The sequence below is a fragment of the Adiantum capillus-veneris genome, chromosome 14 (assembly GCF_014529385.1).
Source record: "Adiantum capillus-veneris isolate H3 chromosome 14, ASM1452938v2, whole genome shotgun sequence".
In the NCBI taxonomy this organism is placed as follows: domain Eukaryota; kingdom Viridiplantae; phylum Streptophyta; class Polypodiopsida; order Polypodiales; family Pteridaceae; genus Adiantum; species Adiantum capillus-veneris.
Window position 1 is genome coordinate 124926241 of NC_140944.1, and position 8034 is coordinate 124934274.

Genomic DNA, 8034 nt, shown 5'->3' on the forward strand with positions numbered 1-8034 from the left:
TAACCATATTTACTAACTTTCAAACAAAGACAAACCTATGCAAATTCTCAAACTACATATCACAGGATTCACTAAAGGCAATAATGAAGAGCATCAAAGTGCATTGACTAGTATGAGAGCACCTCACCTAAAGGTTGTAGATCCAGGGCAAGCGAAAGAACAAACTATCACCGAACAAAATGGTAATTGCTACAGACGAAAGAGAGATTTGAAAGATCCAATACTTCAGCTGAATGCACAAAATGCTAAAAGGTTGGCGAGGGACTACACAAAAACTTTCGGCAGCATTTGTAATTAATCAAATCCAAAATGATTATAAAAGTAAATCACATAGAATTGGAAGTGTTGAAAAACTTCACGTTCATCTAAAAAAGATACTTCCGCTTTATAGTCGAGTCTGGCTCTATCTTGTCCTCAGTTTCTTTGAGAATAACTTAAAAGCCAAAAAAAAACACACACATTAGTACATAAATATACATGGAGTTAATGATCCTCAGTGGGTAAAGGACAACGCAAAAAAGGCAAATGTGGGTCCCAAAGAAGGTGCTTCAAGCTAAGTCACAGTATATATACTCCATTGAACATATGCTCACTATTTCACACCCTCTTAACGTCATGTTAAAAGACCTTCAAAACAATGATCAACCTTAAAAGCATGTCGCTTGAAGAATTATCTGGCATGTAATTAACACAAGCCCCACCCACATTCAAGAACTTTAAAGAAAAACAAAATTGTGTTGTCATGAGCAATAATTTCATTCAAAAATCAGGGCAATGCACACGTATACATAACATACAGGAAATGCATGCAGCTCGGAGACAGGAACGGCAATCAAAATTAGTTTGGAAAAGTTGTGTAAACAGTAAAGGTTGCAAGAGCACAGAAAAACTTACATACCATGGGACGATAAGTCCGACGGTGGCAATGAACAACAAGGGCCAAGCTCTCACCCAGGCAATGTGTATTTGTATCTTTGCTTTCTTTTATCACCAGACTATTCTGTTTTGTATCTCTCCCTAAACAACGGTTGTATGTTTTTCAGTGAACAGATTGCCATGTTGGTTGACTAAATGAAGAATGCAGTAAATTAAGGACATCGGGAGTCTCAAGTGGTCGATCTGTATCATTGTTTGTTCTCTTAACTTTGAACGTGCCCAGTGACCTATGCTGAAACCCATATATCTGAAGTATCTGATTGTCTCCAAAATTAAAAGCTCTCTCCATCTGCTTTAAGCATCTCTCGACAGAATAATCGCCGTAGCTGCCACATGGTTTGCAACCTACAAAATGTGTCACAAAAGGCCACCTCTCATCCCCATAACCAGGCCGATACTTCTGAATATTTTCCTCATATCGCTCCACTATGGCAACCCAGTAACCATGTAGATAATACGAGTTTTCTAGAAACACTTTACTCCCCCACTTATCTTTCTGAGTGATCAGGAGGTAGATGAGAGCTGATTGGTCATCAGCTTCGAATGCTGGGCGCCCCACCAATGCATCTGTAAGAACCTTCCCTGCCTCCTCTCTTATCTTGCCTTTCGGTCCCATCGGTGCCCATGTATCAAGCAGATCCAGCGTCCACTGACAATTTCTTATGAGCAAACTACCTGTATTTAGCCCAACCCACGTCTTCTTCTCGTAAATCTCCTTCTCCCAACCATGCAAAATAAAGTTGTAGTTTTTGTACTTCTCCAAAGGAAGCTCAAAAACCATGTCTGTGAGCATTGCATCACTGTCCATCCACCAAATCCACTCCATCTCCGGATGAGCGAGCATGAGTTTTCGGACAAGCGGAAGCTTCGACCAGTACCCTGCCATCTCTGCATCCAAGTGAGCCAAGTTATAAAAGATGTCAATGCCATGAAGGCGGCAGTAATCTATCTTGTTTTTTATGGATTTGAGAAGGTAATGATCTCCAGCGGGGTTGTCGCAAGGCTTAGGGGGGGAGCCTGTGACCAACAAGATGCGGGGCTTTCCGGTAGAAGAGAGTGCAAGCTCTGGGTTTTCAAGAAGCCAAGAATGCCGCTGTTTGTCCCAGTCCTCAATTTTCGCACCCATACTGTAAGTCTGGTTGAGATCCAGCTCGAGATCTAACTCATCTTCCTCTTCTGCATCTATGTCCTTTCCGTCCACAAGTTTACTTCCATGAGCGGGCATCTCAAGCATGAGATCATCCGAATCTGACGAAGGCACACCGGCATTGCCCAAGCCTATGGTGCCACGAAGCACCAGAATGGTGACAAATCCACATAATAAAGTGATCTTTATGTTGTCAATGTACCTGTAGATTTGCTTGCCTTTGGAAGGGCTCCTGCTGTGCTTGTAGACAAGCGCAGAGCGCATGGTGGGTACCCCCTTCATGAGGCTATCCCTCATTGTGAGGGGTACCCAAATGAGGTAGTTGAGGCGACAACAGACCCAAATGCAGGAATTGGCCTCTGTGTGTGTGTGTGTGTGTGTGTGTGTGTGTACGTACTTCACCACACTTGAAACCTATGTCAGAAGACAAGGGCGGGACTCAGCGCGATGAGTTCTTACGAGGTTACCAGCAGAGGAACCGTTGTTTCAGGATTTAAATAACGCCATGACCGGCTTGGCGGTGTGTGAACGCTTGCTGTCTCATGACTACTCAAAACCTTTTGACCCAAGAACTCCTCCTCGAGAGCAACACTGACCGCACCGTCTGCCAATGACTCCCGCCTACCTCCAATCTGAAGAGAGAGAAGGAGAGAGACATCATACAATAGTGCTTTTGGACCAAGGAGACCCGAGAGAGAGAGAGAGAGAGAGAGAGAGAGAGAGAGAGAGAGAGAGAGTATACAATACCTAGTGCTTTGGACACCACATTCAAGAGAATATGCCTCATAAGAAGTGAAAAATGGGCAAAAGATGCCATGGACCCCGTCCCACCACCCGGCGCTTAAAGCAAAACAATGTCTCATGTCAAATACCACAATGTTGTCACACGGCAACTCTTCTCTATGGAGGGTGAATGGGTAGGTCAGTTGAGTGACAATCATAGCGAAGACGAGACCCGCAAATGGCTATCTTTTTTCCTTTGTGATCTTAGGTACATAGTGTGAAGGAGCTACCACCTATAGCAGTAAGCACAATCTTTTCAATTTGTTGAATTGGATAAGAAGCATTGTTGGAACATGTAGCAGTATTCCGGATAGAGACAATCTCAAGAGAAGTGAACAAATCATGAAGAGACGTAATGTGCTTAGTTCCACCATTGTCAAACTACCACATATGATCCATAAATTTGGCAATACATGTATCATGAACAAATGGGTCATATTGACATTGAGTAATAAAAGCTCATTCTGCATCTTGGATAACTTTTGTCAGTTTTGCATTGGTAGAAGCACCTATAATGGCTTCATGCCTCTTTCTTTCGTGCCTCTTTAGCCTTAAGCTTATGGCATTGACTGATGAGATTATCATTTGCCCTACAATATTGACATTTCAACTTCTTTTTGCCTTTATCACCAAAATTCCCATACCTACTATTGTTGTTTGAAGAAGTAGTAGTTGTGAGGGCGGGCTTGCTACCGACACAAGCATTGGAAGTGGCAACAATGGAATTCTTCTTTTGTTATGTAGCCACAAATCCATGTTCAATAGCATGTTGCTTAGCTCTATTTTTCCTATATTTGGGCCTCTTACAACAATACAAAGAAAAAAATACCAAAATTTACATCATTGGGTGTATTCTCTGTCACAAGCCTAAATGTGGAATAAAAAAATTTGATTAGAATCTGCAAAGCATCAAGGATTGTCTGAGGAATGATCCCACCAATGGAAATCAACTACTCATTGAGATCTTTAATCCCTGAAAGAAATATGACCATATCATTCTTCTCGTGCATAACCTTGGACTCTCGCTCTTTTTGTAGGTAAGAACCTTTTTCCAAATTTGTACTGGCATACAAAGAAGTTGGCCTCTTGCATGTCTATTTTGTTGTTTGTGCTGAGAATATGTGTGGAGTAATGGAACACTTAACAAAAAGCGCAATCAAATCATTAGCTTATACATCTGTAGCATTCCAATGTGATCGTTTAGTAGTAGGCAAAACAACTTTAGCGACTGAATTGCTAGAAGATGCACCATCATCCACAAGACGTAGTTGTACATCATAAACATGCATCATGTTCCAATGCATCATGTATGCCCAGGACGTAATTTTTTGGCGAGCATTTTTCGGCGAGTGGTTTTTAGAATTTGGCGGCGAACAGGTTCCAAAAAGATTCTCTCCCTTCTCAACTTTGTTCTCTCTCGCTACCACCCAAGCTTCTTCTTCTCCATCGTCATCTCTCTCTCTCTCTCTCTCTCTCTCTCAGATATGTGTGTGCTTTGATGATGATTGTATGTATGTTAAAAAAAAAATTGGTAAATGGTTCTTGAAGGTGCCGCGGGAAGCGTGTGCGAGTGCAAATGCGAGAGCAGAGAGAGAGAGAGACCTGGTTTGGGTGGAGCGCACAGCAACGTTATCCTGTTTTTGTAGCTCCTTATTCTGTTGTATTAAATAATAAGTGTATAATGGTTATGTTAGTAGATGGGTTAGTAGTAAGTGGGATGTCCGGTCAGTTGGCTTGAATCCCAATAAACTCCCACTTGAAGGAGGCCAACGCAGCCCAAGTGACTTGGTATGTACAATCGTGAAGCAATATAGTGGCTTCAACCTATACCCATCAACTCACTGCAATGTGTAAACTGCTCCAAAGCTAAGCCTTTCGTCAAAGCATCTCTTGGGTTGTCATCAGTGTGTACGTTGACCAAATCAATGAGCTTTTTGGCCAAGAAATCTCTCACGAGATGATACCTGACTTCAATGTGTTTCGATTTGGAGTGAAACACGGGATTCCTTGCCAATGCAAGAGCACTCTGACTATCACAATATATCACTAGAGTCTCATCAATGCCAAGATTTCTGACCAAGCGAGATAGCCATACAGCCTCTTTACTTGCATCCGACAATGCAACGTACTTTGCTTCCGTAGTGGAAGACGACGTACAATCTTGAAGACATGATCTCCAAGATAATGCTGCTCCAGCAAATATGAAGACATAGCCAGATGTCGATCTCCTATTGTCAACACAACCCACATAGTCTGCATCCGCATAACCCACGATGGATGCATCACTGTTCTCGAAGTGTAAACATCTACCGATGTTTACACATAGCCAGATGTCGATCTCCTATTGTCAACACAACCCACATAGTCTGCATCCGCATAACCCACGATGGATGCATCACTATTCTCGAAGTGTAAACATCTACCGATCGTACCTTTGAGGTACCTAAGAATGTGCTTCACTGCTTCCTAATGCTTGCTGCCAGGATTTGCCATATATCGGCTCACTACTCCCACTGCAAAAGCAATGTCTAGTCTTGTGGCCACCATAGAATACATGAGACTGCCCACTGCTGAAGAATATGGTACCTTAGCCATTTCAGCTCGCTCAACATCAGATTTGGGTGCATCTTCCTTGCTGAGTTTCAAGAATGCCTGCATTGGGATACTCAATGCTTTCCCCCCTGCATATTGAAACACTGCAAAACTTTCTCAATGTATGTTTCCTGAGATAACTCAAGAATATGATGTTTGCGATCTCTTCTGATTTGCATGCCAAGAAAGTGTGTAGCATCCCCCAAATCTTTCATTCCAAAATTATTGCTAAGTGTTTTCTTCAAGTTGGCAATTTTCGCAATGGATTTCCCAGCTATAAGCATGTCATCAACATACAAAACTAGAATGATCATCGAGCCATCATCTAGCTTTCTTGTGTACAAGCAGTGATCCTCTTCTCTCCTTTTATATCCTTGAGACCTGATACATGCATCAAATTTATGATACCATTGCCTTGAACCCTGCTTTAAGCCATAAAGTGCCTTTTTGAGCTTACATACTAGCTCCTCATGAGATGCGTTCTCCTGAACTAACCCTTTAGGCTGTTGCATGTAAACATCCTCATCATCGATCCCCGTGAAGAAATGTTGTCTTCACATCCATTTGGACAAGTTCCATGTCCTCAATCGCTACAAGACCAAGTACGGTTCTAAGCATTGTCATCTTGACCACGGGCGAGAAGATTTCATCAAAATCGACTCCCTTTTGCTGTTTGAACCCTTTGGCTACAAGTCTAGCCTTGTACTTTGGATTTGGATCACCTGAGGTAAATTTCTTCTTGTAAACCCATTTGCAAGGTAAAGATTTCACATCATTTGGCAGTTCTACCAAGTCCCAAGTGTCTTTAGCCAGAATCGAGTGATACTCAGATTCCATATCCTGCTCCCACTTCACCACATCATCCGTCATCATGGCTTCTTGGTAGCAGCTTGGCTCACCGCAATCGGTCAAGATCATGTAATAAAGACCTGGCTCGAAACGTGCAGGTGGACGAAAGACTCTAGTAGACCGTCTCACTCCTTGACCATTGCTATCCGCTCCCTCTAGAGCATTGCTAGTGGAAGGTACATCACTAGTCTGCTGAGTTGATTTCACTGTCTCTGAGGCAACATCCTCAAAAGTGACTCTCCGAATCTATATCTCCTTGATAGATTATTTATGCCTCTTTGACTCATTGAAGATCACATTTGAACTACGGATGACTCGATGAGATTCGGATTGCCAGAGACGATATCCCATCTGTCCATCTGCACCATATCCAATGAAAATACATTTGTGTGACTTTGGCTCTAACTTCTGTCGAAGTTGTTTAGGCACATGAGCATAAGCTTCACAACCAAAAACACGTAGATGGTCATAGTGGGGCTTATGTTTAGACCATAACTCTTTTGGAATCTCATAATTCAATGGCGTACTAGGCGAACGATTTATAATGTGCATTGTAGTCAAGACGGCTTCTGCCCAAAAGCCTCGTGTGAGATTTGCCCTAGAAAGCATGGCTATGACTCTTTCCTGAATCGTACGATTCATGCGCTCAGCAACTCCATTCTGAGCTAGTGTGTATGGTGCAGTAAACTGCCTTTTAATCCCCCTTTAAGCACATAAATTGTCAAACTCCTTAGAGACATACTCTTCACCGTTGTCAGTTCGCAACCTCTTGAGTTTCTTGCCAGACTAATTCTCAACGAGTGCTAAAAATTTTTGGAACACAAGAAGAACTTGATCCTTATGTTTCAAAAGATATGCCCACACCTTTCAAGTAGAGTCATCTAAAATAGCTGCCCCCCCCCCCCTAGATATTTGGTTGACATAGGACCACAAACATCACTATGCACTAAATCTAGAGGTTCAACTCGCTTTTGACCCAATGGTAAGTGCACGGACCTAGTCTGTTTGCAGTGCTCACAAACAGGAAAGTCAACATAAGACAAGACAGGTAAGTAGCCAAAACGAGTTAGAGTTCTCATTCCTTTTTGGCTAATATGACCTAGCTGGCAATGCCACAACTCAGTAGACGGCAGCTCAGCTATAGATATGTAATCATGACCAACATCTGACACATGCATGGAATACAAGGTACCATCCTTTTGACCTTTGAGTACAACAAGATTACCTTTGCGTACTATCCACGAACCATTGCCAAATGTGGATTTGTAGCCCAAATCATCAAGCTGACCAACAGAAATCAAGCTTTTAGTCAACTTGGGCACATGTCTGACATTACATCAAGTAAAGTGCGTGCCATTCCTTAGATGCAATTTGACATTTTCAACACCCTCAATGTCTAGTTCATAAGCATCACCAAGTCTTACTTTGCCACAAGAGTGACAATAAGTAGAGAACCACTCTCTATGTGGTGTCACATGGAAACTCACACCAGAATCTACTACCCAATTTTGTGCATACTGCGCATCTTCTATAACAAGAGCCTCGACAGGTAGATCTGCTGTGAAGACCAATACGTTAGAGGTAAGTGGTATAACAACCACTAGAAGAGTCTCTACAATAGGAGCATTTGAGGACTCTAGCACATTGTCTCCTCTAACTTTGCTTTGCCCTTGTTTGAATCATCAAACTTAGAAGTTTCACCGGATCATTTATCCTTCTTGCTTTGC

At 42.3% G+C, this 8034-nt stretch overlaps 1 pseudogene; it reads right to left on the reverse strand.

Annotated features, from left to right (window-relative positions):
- Positions 1-818: 818 nt before the first annotated feature.
- On the reverse strand, positions 819-2690 carry LOC147443081 (putative xyloglucan 6-xylosyltransferase 5 pseudogene; annotated as a pseudogene).
- Between the last annotated feature and the right edge of the window lie 5344 nt (positions 2691-8034).